Here is a 14,385-nt window from a genome sequence, read left to right as displayed (position 1 = left end):
TCCTCATACGAAGTCAGATTTGGAAGATCATTTTATGCATGCTCTCGGTTTAACGAACTCTACAACATTCGTTTAGATCACTAAGGCTAAATATCGCTCTATCACAAATTCACATTTTATGTCATTCAGTGTCGTGTCGGTCATGTCGCGAAACTTTGACAGGTCATAACTTCTTCGTTATAACTCGGATTTTTTGGCATTCTATATATCTCCAGAATCCTTGTTTCAACCACTACATCTTCATGCAAAGATATCGGGCTTATCTCACACTTTACTTTTGACGCTTATTTTATTCTTAATCCATTAAATTATAATAATTAAGAAAAGAAACACGTAAATCACATAATTCACATAATACTCAAATATTTCATCATTAATACTTCAAAAATAGTTACAAAGGTTTGTTGGAATAGTGTCTAAGGCTGCAACTATATTAGGCAAGTATTTGACCCGATTGTGCATGGTCCTTTTGGGTTGCCTTCACCATAGCAACTTGACAGGATGATTTATAATGAGAGAAGAAATATTATTAATATATTATGAGTATAATATAAGGAATAATAATATTGTTATTTGATTAATATAAGTCATAAATTAATTAGGAATTAATTTGGTGACTTAAAGAGATTAATTAAATAAAAGGGCATAAACTGTCAATTGTATGATAGTTGTACTTTGGGCTGTAATCCCTTAAGGATAAGGGGTGGACGATTTTAGGGGCTTTGGATAGACCTAGAAATCGCCCAAGGCTTATCACTAGGGAGATTGGATTGCTTAGGGCCAAAGTTATCCAATTAGGGTTTAAGGGTGAAACCCTAGGAGCCTCACAAGTATAAATAGACCCATGGGGTCAAGGAAATCGGCACTCTTGCCTTTGGAAGAACCCTGGCAAACTTCTTTCCCTCTTCCCTCTCTCTCTAATCATCCTCTTGCTAAGTTGGTGTTTGTAAGCCATTAGAGGAGTGACATTTGTGACTCTAACCTCTAAGGACAAGAAGATTCAAGCAAGCAACTTAAGGTAATCTTCTAGATCTGTTTTTCTTGTGTTATTATCTAGATCTATTGTTCAAAACTCTTGGATACAATGCATGTTCAATTAGAGAAACCTAAATCCAAGCATTAGGGTTTGCATGTGCACATAGGAATGTTCTTATGGCTCAAACCCATCAGTGGTATCAGAGCCTTGATTGGTTTCTATTGAATTGATGCATTGGTTGCTTGATTGTTGATTGCAAAATTTGATTTTTTGTCTTCTGCCTGATGAACTCGGCGAGTTCCATAGTGGACTCGGCGAGTAGGCCTCAACTCGGCGAGTCCATTGTGGTACTCGTCGAGTTCGAGCGTCAGAAAGAGCTAGTTTCGGGATTTCTTGTTGTTTATCTTTTGGAAACTTGCCTTTATCATTATGGGTCAATATAAATCCGATTTTAAAATATATTTGAGTATATTCTTGACCTAATTAAAGATATTTATCAATTAATTAAATAATAATTTCCTTATGTGATAATTGATTGATTATTTCAATTAAATTGGTAAATTGTTTTGCAAGAAACATTTAAATAAATCAAATAAAGATAATTATGAGATTAAATGGTTAATTTGAATTATTTGTTATTTGATCCTATGTTTTGAAAAGTTTAAAACTTTCCCTCAAGTTTTGAAATTTATGTTTTGTGATTAAAAGTTTAATTTAGACAATTTAAATTTCAAACCCTAGAATTTTACAAGTTTAAAATTCAACCATATACTAATATAATATTACAAGATTAATATATATATATATATATATATATATATATATATATATATATATATAATTAAAATGCTAGTCTTACCGTTAGTAGGCCTCATTCACGAAGCCGGTCTATAAGGTGGGTAAAAGGTTGCGGCCTATAAAATGGCGCTTAATGGGTGTACACTCACACCCACCACTTGCTTGATCGGTGGAGGGTCGTTAGCTGAACGGGTAGGATAGGGCAACCTCATCTCCTCATTAAAAGTATAATATGAAATACAAAGTAACTACATGTTTTTCAAAAAAATTTCCAATCCTAGTTACTTTAGGAAAAGTGAATTGATGCAATCCCATGAAATTACACTTTGCACCCTTGCTAACAAGTTAGTGGAGCGTGTGTGGTTTACCGGCACACTAATTGGTTCTAAGAAAAGGTGGCAAAGGGTGATTCATTGCTTATCATAGTTCGATGGAGCATGTGTGGTTTACCGGCACATCGAATAGGTGATTGTTACAATGAAGGCACCGTGTAGATTTGCATGCTAATTCACACCCACTTTGTGATCCTCGGTATCCCAGTCACAAACAAGAGGGGCATATCGAGATTTAAACATGCCATTGAAAAGTTCAATGAATCTCATCCAAACCTAGGAATTCTCAATACATTTAGAACTTAAAGTTATGTTTTCATGATGGAGAATTAGTGAATCGTCATTCACTTACCTTCAAATTGTTTGCATGTTAGATTACGGCATCCCTTTTCTAATATGTAAATATTGTTGTTGGATCCTAGCCCTAATTTTTCTTCTTGGGTGATAATTAGGGATTCAAATTCTAATTTATCTTTGTCCTTTCTATTTGTAGATGTCGAACGCGAACAACGCTGCTGCTAGTTCATTCACATTGATGAGCCTTTGCCAAAAGGTGACTTTCGATGGAACGAACTTTAGCGAATGGATAAGATACATTCGCACGATTGCTTGCTATGAAGACAAGGAGTATGTCCTCGATGAAAAGCTCCAAAAGATCAATCCGGAAATAGCGACTCCGGCTGAAATGACTGCTTTTGAGACTCATGAACGTGATGCGACGAAGGTTCATTGCATCATGATAGCCACAATGAACGCCAAATTCCAAAAGTCCTACGAGGACATGTATCCGTATGAAATGCACCAAGACTTATTGGAGAGATACCATCAAAACGCGAGGCAGGAACGTTACGAGATCTTCACTAACATGATCTCCGCTAAAATGGGTCATGGAGAATCTCTAACCGTGCACCTGCACAAGATGCAAAGGTATGTCGATCGTCTTCGCAAGTTGAATGTTCACTTTGGGGAAGACTTGGCTATCGACATGGTGATTCACTCATTGCCTCCGTGTTACAATCAATTTAGGATGAGCTACCACATGAACAAGGAGGAGGTCACCCTAAGTAAGCTCCAAGGTCTCCTTAGGGTTACTGAGAGCAACCTCAAGGACAAGTCTGTTGCACCAACTCCCAATCCACCAGCTGCTCCTGTTTTGGCAATTGAGCAAGGTAGGGGTAAGAAGAGGAAGGCTCCATCTAAGAGCTACCGCAAGGGAAAGTCCCGAGATGGATCCTCTTCTAGTGGGACGAAAGTTGATCCTGCTAAGCCCAACCCTAACCCAAAGGAGGCAGAGTGCCACCATTGCCACAAAATAGGGCATTGGAAGAGAAGCTGTCCAGAATACCTGCAAGCCATCAGGGAAGGAAAGATCAAGCTGTCTTTCGTAGGTATATACACAATTAAATCTAATGATTCATCTCATGCTATTTCTTGGGTCCTAGATATCGGGTGTGGTTACCACATTTGTTCTGAATTGCAGGGACTAAGAAGAAATAGGGATGTGGAGCATGGAAGAATAAATCTAATCATGGGGAACAGAAGATCGTCGCCTGTGACCAAGATTGGAGTGTATTCTTTAGTGCTTAGTAATGGTTTATGTTTAGATTTGAATAATTGTTGCTACTCGCCAGAAATGGCAAGAAACATCATTTCGTTTCATGGTTTGTTTAGACAAGGATTTAAATTTTCTTTTAATAATGAGAATGGTTCAATTTATGCTTATCTAAATGGTGTCTTATATTTTGAAGCAATGCCATGTAATGGAATTTATGAAACTGTTATGATTGTAGATAACCTAGGAAATGATGTTTTGTGCATGGATTCTTCCAATATTATGGATAAAGCATCCTTGTGGCATTGTCGTCTTGGACATGTCAACAAGAAGCGCATAGCCCAACTCCAAAAGGATGGAGTGTTGGAGTCATTCGACCTTAGGGAAGATGACACATGCGAGTCTTGTTTACTTGGAAAGATAACTAAGTCACCCTTCACTAGCACTTGTGAAAGGGGTGAGGGTTTATTGGACGTCATACATACCGATGTATGTGGACCCTTTAGATCAACCACGAAGGATGGGAACCGCTTCTATGTGACTTTTACCGATGACTATAGTAGATATGGGTATATCTACTTAATCAACCAAAAGTCAGAAACGTTTGAAAAGTTCAAAGAGTTCAAGAATGAAGTGGAGAATCAATTGGGCAGGAAAATCAAGATGCTTTGATCCGATCGAGGAGGAGAGTACCTAAGTCTTGAGTTCCACGACTATCTCAAAGAGTGTGGAATAGTTTCAAAATTGACGCCACCTAGGACACCACAGTTGAATGGTGTGGCAGAAAGGCGTAATCGAGCCTTGTTAGACATGGTCCGCTCTATGATGAGTCGTGCTTCACTACCTATCTCATTCTGGGGGTATACCTTAGAGACTGCCGCCCATATCCTTAACCGAGTCCCTACAAAGAAAGTTGCCAAAACACCTCACGAGATGTGGACAGGGAAAGCTCCCTCGTTGGCACATATCAAGGTTTGGGGCTGTGAGGTTTTCGTAAGACGAGAGACTCACGACAAGCTCGAACCTCGAAGTGAGCGATGTATTTTCATCGGCTACCCGCAGAAATCCTTTGGATATCTCTTCTATAGACCGAAGGACAATGTTGTTTTTGTTGCGAGGAGAGGAGTTTTCCGAGAACGAGAACTCATAAGCCAAGGAGACAGTGGGAGGAAAATCGAGCTTGAAGAGATTCAAGAATCGATTGATGAAGGAACCTCTACCGCTAGTGTAACACCGAAAGTTTCAAAATAATTTTTCACAATTTATAAAAACATTTCTCATTAACTTTTCATAAAAACATTAGGTTTAAATACCAATTCACATTATACAAAATCCCAAGATCATATGTGTATCAAAAATCCCATGCGTGTGTACAGATCAAGCCGGCGCCTTCCCACAGTCATCGCTTGTACCTGAAACAACAACACTAACACTGTAAGCACAAAGCTTAGTGAGTTCCCCAAAATACCACATAAACATATATATTAGCCACTCGAGGCTATAACTCTGTGGGTCCGTGCACCCAAGCTCTGTGAACCCTCAGGTTCTAACTCTGGGAACCTTCCGGTTCCAACTCTATAAACATGCACAGCATAAATCACATAGACATCATGCAGTACAACACATAGCATACACATAACATACACATACACTGACACATAACTTTGATTACCTACTCAAGGTAAAGTATAGTGAGAAGACTCACCTCGCGTATCTCGATAACTCACGAATCCTGGAAATCCCTCGTGCTCGATCCCCCGAGCTATAATCCTCCTATAACATCATATATCTCTAATTAACACTTTTTAACACTAAGGTTAACTACCCCTAAGAAGTCAACACTGGTCAACTCTGGTCAACGGTCAACTTTGACCAGACTCGGCGAGTGCACTAGGGCGACTCGGCGAGTCTAGAAGTTTTCACCAACTCTCTAGGATTCCCTTTTTGACACGTCGAGTACACCCCTGACTCGACGGGTTCCACCTGGCAATAATCGCGGGGCCACCACGACTCAACTCGCCGAGTCTCAAGAACAACTCGGCGAGTCCCAGTTCGACTCAGTCCACCTGTCAACCCTCTCTAACTCTCCCTGACTCACTGAGTCAACTCATAACTCGGCTGGACCACTCACTGAGTGGTCAAGGACAATCTTCATGCTACTCGTCGAGTCTGTTCTTCAGACTCGGCGAGTCCATGCCATGCACCAACTCAAACTTGCTTCTGAGGTCAGATCCGCTCCAACAACTCATAGATCTGGCCCTCCTAAGCTAATTCATCACGTAAAGTCCATAACTTGGTGCTCATAACACACCCCATGACTCATAAATGGTGTTTCGACCTTAAGCACAAGGACCCCAAATCCAAAACCCTTATAGATTCATAAAAAACTTGGGCAAAGGGACACTCTGGACCTCCAATGGCCCAGATCTATAACTTAACCCACTTAAGGGACCAAGGAAGCACTAGATCTAACCACAAAAGGGCTCAATAAGCCCTAAATCAATATAAACCTCAACATAACAGAAATAGCTCGAAGATAATACCTCAAATGTGATGTTCTGGACTTCAAACTTTCAGGAAATGGCTCCTCTTGCTTTCCCTTAGCTAATTCTTCCTTTCCCTTGCAAAATGATACCTCCAAGGTCAATAATGGCTTCCTACTTTGCTCCAAACGCTCACACTTGCTAGAGTTTCACTCAAGGGACTGGTGAGCACAAATGACGGCCTAAAGGCCCTTTAAATAGGTCCCAAACCCAAGACTTCAGGGTTTCATTAAACAGCGCAGACTCGCCGAGTCCAAACCTTGGACTCGCCGAGTCTAGGCGCGAACCCGCGTCCAGAACCGCGATCCTACTCGGCGAGTCTGAGCTCCAACTCGCCGAGTCCCCTCTCAAAACACCAAAAACATAAACATAAAAGATACCTGGAAATCCGGGCTGTTATAACTCTCCCCCACTAGAACTAGACTTCGCCCTCGAAGTCTCGCTATGAAAATAGCTCCGGATGCTGCTCACGCATCTCACGCTCCGGCTCCCAGGTCATCTCTGATCCCTTCCGATGTTGCCTTTGAACCAACACCAGAGGTACCTCCTTGTTCCTCAGAACCTTGATCTTCCAATCTCTGATGGCCACTGGCCTCCCGGCATAATTCAGGCTCGCATCCACCTGAATATCCTCCAATGGGACCACTGCCGACTCATCGGCTATACACTTCCTCAACTGCAACACATGAAAAGTGTCGTGAATCTGCCCCAACTCTGCTGGCAAATCCAAACGATAGGCTACCCGGCCTACCCTCGCGGTCACACGAAATGGACCAATATACCGGGGCCCCAACTTGCCCCTCTTCCTGAATCGAATCACTCCTTTCCAAGGAGAGACCTTCAGGAGAACGAAGTCGCCGACCTGGAACTCAAGCTCGGACTGGCGTCTGTCTGCATAACTCTTCTGTCGGCTCTGAGCGGTCAACAGCCTCTGTCTGACCTGCTGAATTTGCTCTGTCGTCTGAAGCACGATCTCTGTACTGCCCATCACTCGCTGCCCAACCTCTCCCCAGCAAATGGGGGTCCGACACCTCCTCCCATACAACAGCTCAAAGGGTGGCATACCAATGCTCGAATGATGGCTGTTGTTATAGGAAAACTCTGCCAAGGGTAAATACGCATCCCAGCTACCCCCGAAATCCAACACACATGCCCGGAGCATGTCCTCAAGCGTCTGAATCGTCCGCTCACTCTGACCGTCTGTCTGGGGATGATATGCGGTACTAAAATGCAGTCTAGTACCCAACTCCTCATGAAATTTCTTCCAGAATCTGGAAGTGAAACGCACATCACGGTCCGAAACAATCGAGATCGGCACCCCATGCCAAGATACCACTTCCCTCACATACATCTCCGCCAATTTCTCTGCTGGAGAACTCTCACTAATGGCAAGGAAGTGAGCGCTCTTCGTCAACCTGTCCACAATCACCCAAATTGCATCAACTCCTCTGGAAGTTCTCGGCAATTTGGTGATGAAATCCACAGTGATTTGTTCCCACTTCCACTCGGGAACCTCCAATGGCTGCAACTTTCCATGCGGCCTATGGTGCTCGGCCTTAACCCTACAGCAGGTCAAGCACCTCTCAACAAACCATGCGACGTCCCTCTTCATACAGGGCCACCAATACTCCTTTCTCAAATCCAAATACATCTTGGTGGCCCCCGGATGGATCGAAAATTTAGACTGATGAGCCTCCTCCATCAAAGTGGTACGCGTTCCTCCCACAAACGTTACCCAGATACGCCCCTGAAATGTCATAAGACCCCGACCATCGGTCACGAACTCTGAAACCAAACCAACAACCCGTTCCGTCTTCTGCATCTCAGGTTGCACAGCCTCGGCCTGTGCCCCACGAATGGCATCCAATACCGGAGCTATCATGGTCAATCTCAAACATACACCCCGCAGTGGAGTGCTCTCCGCCCTGCGGCTCAACGCATCGGCTACCACATTAGCCTTGCCTGGGTGGTATAGGATCTCACAATCATAATCCTTGACCACATCCAACCACCTTCTCTGACGCATATTTAGGTTGGGCTGATCCATCAAATACTTCAAACTCTTATGGTCAGTGTATATCGTACACCGAACCCCATACAAGTAGTGACGCCAAATCTTGAGAGCGAACACCACTGCCCCGAACTCTAGATCATGGGTGGGATATCTCGTCTCATGAGGCTTCAGCTGCCTCGATGCATATGCTATCACATGCCCTCTCTGCATCAGCACCGCTCCCAGCCCCAAAATCGATGCATCACAATATACCACAAAGTCCTCCATCCCTTCCGGGAGAGCTAATATTGGGGCTTTGCACAACCTTTGGCGAAGTGTCTCAAAGGAGGCCTGCTGCTCAGGACCCCATGAGAAAGCAACACCCTTCCGGGTCAATCTGGTGAGTGGCACTGCGATCTTGGAGAAATCCTTGATAAATCTCTGATAATACCCTGCCAGCCCTAGGAAACTCCTGATCTCGGAGGGTGACTTCGGCACCTCCCAACCCATCACTGCCTCAACCTTGGCCGGATCGACCAATATCCCTTCCTGGTTAACGAGATGTCCTAAGAATTGAACCTCCCGCAACCAGAAATCACACTTGGAGAATTTGGCATAAAGCCTCTCCAATCTCAGAACTCCAAGAACCTCTCTCAGATGCTCCTCATGCTGCTCTCTAGATCTCGAATATACCAGAATGTCGTCGATAAACACAATCACCAACCGATCCAGCATCGGCCTACACACTCGGTTCATGAGATCCATGAACACTACCGGGGCATTGGTGAGCCCAAAAGGCATCACCACAAACTCATAATGCCCATAACGCGTCCTGAACGCTGTCTTCTGGACGTCCTCATCCCGCACCCTCACCTGATGATATCCCGATCTCAAATCGATCTTGGAAAACCAAGATGCTCCCTGCAACTCATCGAACAAATCGTCAATCCTCGGCAATGGGTAACGGTTCTTGACCGTCAGCTTGTTCAACTCCCGGTAATCAATGCACATCCGGTGTGAACCATCCTTCTTCTTGACGAACAGGATAGGTGCTCCCCACGGCGAGCTGCTCGGCCGAATAAACCCCTTCCCCAGCAGCTCCTGAAGCTGTGAGGATAACTCTTGCATCTCTGGAGGTGCAAGGCGATAAGGAACCTTAGCGATAGGCGCAGCCCCCGGAACCAAATCGATACTGAACTCCACTTGCCTCACAGGAGGCACACCCGACAACTCCTCGGGAAATACATCCGAGAACTCACGCACTACCGGAACCTCCTCCACTGAACTCGGCCTCTCGGAAATCACCCGCGTATCCATCACATACGCCACAAAACCCTTACATCCCTGCTGTAGACACTGCCTCGCCCTAGCGGCCGAACAAAACACTGATCCTGAACGTGTACCCTCGCCGTACACCGAAAGAACTCCCCCACTAGGGTCTCGTATGGTCACCAGCTGTCGCTCACAGTCGATAACCGCACCGAATCTGCTCAACCAATCCATGCCCACAATGACACAGACATCACCCATAGCAATAGGAACCAGATCAATCGGGAACTCAACACCGAATATCTCAACTACGCAACCTCGGAGAACCTCTGTGGCATATATCACCCTCTCATCGGCTATGGAAACTCTCAGAGGCCGACTCAACGCCTCACGACTAACGCTGATATGCTGACTAAAAGCCAAAGATACAAAAGACCGACTCGCACCCGAGTCAAATAACACCAAGGCAGGTACAGAATTCACAAGAAAAGTACCTACGCATAACATAACATGAGCATAATATCACAACATCAAAATAAATACATGAAAGAATACATACCAGCCACGACATCGGGCGCTGCGCGGACCTCTTCCGCGGTCAGCTGAAAGGCTCTCCCTCGTGCCCTCGGCGCCTCGGCCTTCACTGGCCGACTCTCTGTAGCTCCGATGGCGGTAGGGGTAGATCCCTGAGGTGCTCCCTGAGATGACCCTCGCAACTGCGGACACTCTGCCTTCCGATGTCCGGTCTGATTGCAGCGGAAGCACACTGCAAACCCCTTGGGGCAATCCTTGGCCATATGCCCCTCCTTGCCACATTTGTAGCAAGATCCCGCTCTGCAGACTCCATCATGACCCTTGCCACACTTCCCACAAGTGCGGCCCTTCTGGCTCCCTGGTTTGGGATCAACGGGCTTGGCCCGCTTGGCTGCCGGCTGAGACTGTGTTGGCCGCCGATCCCTCCCCTGAGACTCCGCCTCCTCCCTGGCCTGAGTCTCAAGCTCAATCTCCCTCTTCCGGGCATTTGCCTGAAGCTCAGCAAATGTCCGGTTCGAGGAGTTCGCAGCGAACTCCCGAATATCCCTCCTCAAAATGCTAAAATAACGGCTCATACGTGCCTGCTCAGTGGACACGTGCTCAGGTCAGAACATCGTCCTTTCATGAAACATCCTTGTGATCGTTGTAACTGACTCAGTACCCTGCTTGAGGGTCAAAAACTCCTGTTCCAAACGTTCCCTCTCCATCTAGGGAACGTACTCATCTCAGAACATGACAGTGAACCTCTCCCATGTCACTGCCGCAAGCTCAGCAGGCGTATAATGTGCCGTCACAAACTTCCACCAGTCCTTCGCTCCCAAGCGAAGCTGGTTCAACGCGAACCGAACCTTCAAACGCTCAGGAGATGAGCAAGTGAAGAAGCACCCCTCAATATCAGATATCCACCTCATCGCTGCCACCGGATCCTGGGTCCCATCAAACTCTGGTGGTTTCGTGTTGCTGAACTCCCGGAACAACAACAGCAACGCATCACCACCTTGCGGCCTCGCAGCAGCAATCGTTGTGGTAGCCGTTGCAACAGCAGCCTCAGAAAGAGCGGCATAACGCTCGTCAAAAGTCTCGATCAGCGTGGTCTTTATAGACCCAAACATCTCCAGTATCTCTGCCCTGATGGACGCAGCCACCTCCTCATGGATGATCCGGCGGATCTCCTCATCACTGGTACCACTGCTCTCGGGCATCAAGTGTGTCCTCACCATGATCTACCTCTGAAATACAACATACGATAAATTAGAACCCATACGAGCATACTCGCACTCATCAACTCTTTCCTCCTTGATTCTTGGTATTCCAAAGATTCTTACTTGGACTGTACACCGCTCCGGTGCTTTCAGTAGTATGGACCCAATACTACTGTCCACACTGTATCATAATACACCCCAAGTCCTCCTCTTCAGATCCCAAATTCCAAGTACTCTATCATGCATAGACCTCCCTTTAATAGATCTCTCATAAGCCCCTCGCTGCTACCTACTCACTCTCAAGCATCTCATAGCAGCTCACCTCTTCCTAGGCTAAGGCATCACAAATCAGGCCACTCTAGTCCTAATAGGAATACCTAGCCTACTGTAGCATGTGAATACATCTTACCAGTATCAATATCACATAACATAAGGGTATTTTGGGAAATCACCGTTTGGGCGCGGACTGATCGTACACACAACTCTGCTCTGCATTTTCAAAATCTTTTATTCTTTTTGAAAATACTTCTCAAATCCTCAGTTTGAGTTCAAATACGCCTGAAGGTGTACTCGAATCCCTCAAACCAAGGCTCTGATACCAACTTGTAACACCGAAAGTTTCAAAATAATTTTTCACAATTTATAAAAACATTTCTCATTAACTTTTCATAAAAACATTAGGTTTAAATACCAATTCACATTATACAAAATCCCAAGATCATATGTGTATAAAAAATCCCATGCGTGTGTACAGATCAAGCCGGCGCCTTCCCACGGTCATCGCTAGTACCTGAAACAACAACACTAACACTGTAAGCACAAAGCTTAGTGAGTTCCCCAAAATACCACATAAACATATATATTAGCCACTCGAGGCTATAACTCTGTGGGTCCGTGCACCCAAGCTCTGTGAACCCTCAAGTTCTAACTCTGGGAACCTTCTGGTTCCAACTCTATAAACATGCACAGCATAAATCACATAGACATCATGCAATACAACACATAGCATACACATAACATACACATACACTGACACATAACTCTGATTACCTACTCAAGGTAAAGTATAGTGAGAAGACTCACCTTGCGTATCTCGATAACTCACGAATCCTGGAAATCCCTCGTGCTCGATCCCCCGAGCTATAATCCTCCTATAACATCATATATCTCTAATTAACACTTTTTAACACTAAGGTTAACTACCCCTAAGAAGTCAACACTGGTCAACTCTAGTCAACGGTCAACTTTGACCGGACTCGGCGAGTGCACTAGGGCGACTCGGCGAGTCTAGACGTTTTCACCAACTCTCTAGGATTCCCTTTTTGACACGTCGAGTACACCCCTGACTCGACGGGTTCCACCTGGCAATAATCGCGGGGCCACCACGACTCAACTCGCCGAGTCTCAAGAACAACTCGGCGAGTCCCAGTTCGACTTAGTCCACCTGTCAACCCTCTCTAACTCTCCCTGACTCACTGAGTCAACTCATAACTCGGCTGGACCACTCACTGAGTGGTCAATGACAATCTTCATGCTACTCGCCGAGTCTGTTCTTCAGACTCGGCGAGTCCATGCCATGCACCAACTCAAACTTGCTTCTGAGGTCAGATCCGCTCCAACAACTCATAGATCTGGCCCTCCTAAGCTAATTCATCACGTAAAGTCCATAACTTGGTGCTCATAACACACCCCATTACTCATAAATGGTGTTTCGACCTTAAGCACAAGGACCCCAAATCCAAAACCCTTATAGATTCATAAAAAGCTTGGGCAAAGGGACACTCTGGACCTCCAATGGCCCAGATCTATAACTTAACCCACTTAAGGGACCAAGGAAGCACTAGATCTAACCACAAAAGGGCTCAATAAGCCCTAAATCAATATAAACCTCAACATAACAGAAATAGCTCGAAGATAATACCTCAAATGTGATGTTCTGGACTTCAAACCTTCAGGAAATGGCTCCTCTTGCTTTCCCTTAGCTAATTCTTCCTTTCCCTTGCAAAATGATACCTCCAAGGTCAATAATGGCTTCCTACTTTGCTCCAAACGCTCACACTTGCTAGGGTTTCACTCAAGGGACTGGTGAGCACAAATGACGGCCTAAAGGCCCTTTAAATGGGTCCCAAACCCAAGAATTCAGGGTTTCATTAAACAGCGCAGACTCGCCGAGTCCATACCTTGGACTCGCCGAGTCCAGGCGCGAACCCGCATCCAGAACCGCGATCCTACTCGGCGAGTCTGAGCTCCAACTCGCCGAGTCCCCTCTCAAAACACCAAAAACATAAACATAAAAGATACCTGGCTCACACCGGATGTGCATTGACTACCGAGATTTAAACAAGTTGACGGTGAAGAACCGTTATCCACTCCCGAGGATAAATGATCTTTTCGATTAGTTGTAGGGAGCATCTTGGTTCTCCAAGATAGACCTAAGGTCCGGGTACCATCAGGTCAGGGTTAGATAGGAGGACGTGGAGAAGACCGAGTTCTGGACTCGTTATGGACATTACGAGTTCGTGGTAATGTCGTTTGGGCTTACCAACGCGTTGGCGGTATTTATGGACCTGATGAATCGGGTCTGCAGACCGATGCTTGATCGCTCGGTCAATGTGTTCATAGACGATATCTTGGTGTACTCCAAGACCCGTGAGCAGCATGAGGAGCATCTACGGGAGTTATTAGGGGGCTTCAAACGAGAATGGCTCTATGCCAAGTTCTCAAAGTACGAATTTTGGCTACAAGAGCTTCAGCTCCTCAGACATCTCGTTAACCAAGAGGAGATTTTGGTCGATCTGGAAAAAGTCGAGGCAGTTATGCAGTGGGAGGTTCCAAAATCTCCCTCGGATATTAGGAGTTTCTTGGGATTGGTTGGGTACTACCGGAGATTCATACAGGATTTCTCCAAGATTTTAGTAACTCTCACTCATCTGACGAGGAAGGGGGTGGATTTCCGGTGGGTCCCTGAGCAGTAGAGGGCCTTTGAGACCCTCCGACAGCGACTTTGCGAGGCTCCAGTCTTGACTCCCCCAGAGGGAGTTGAGGATTTTGTGGTGTTCTATGATGCATCTATCACGGTACTGGGAGCGGTCCTCATACAGAGAGGATGGGTGATAGCTTACGCATCTCGGCAGTTAAAGTCGCACGAGACGAGATACCCTACTCATGATCTAGAACTGGGAGCGG

This window comes from Lactuca serriola, chromosome 4 (genome assembly GCF_051521515.1).
Source record: "Lactuca serriola cultivar US96UC23 chromosome 4, Lser_US96UC23_V15, whole genome shotgun sequence".
NCBI classification, from domain to species: Eukaryota; Viridiplantae; Streptophyta; class Magnoliopsida; order Asterales; family Asteraceae; genus Lactuca; species Lactuca serriola.
The sequence above is the reverse complement of the archived record's forward strand: the minus strand, read 5'-3'. Positions refer to the sequence as shown.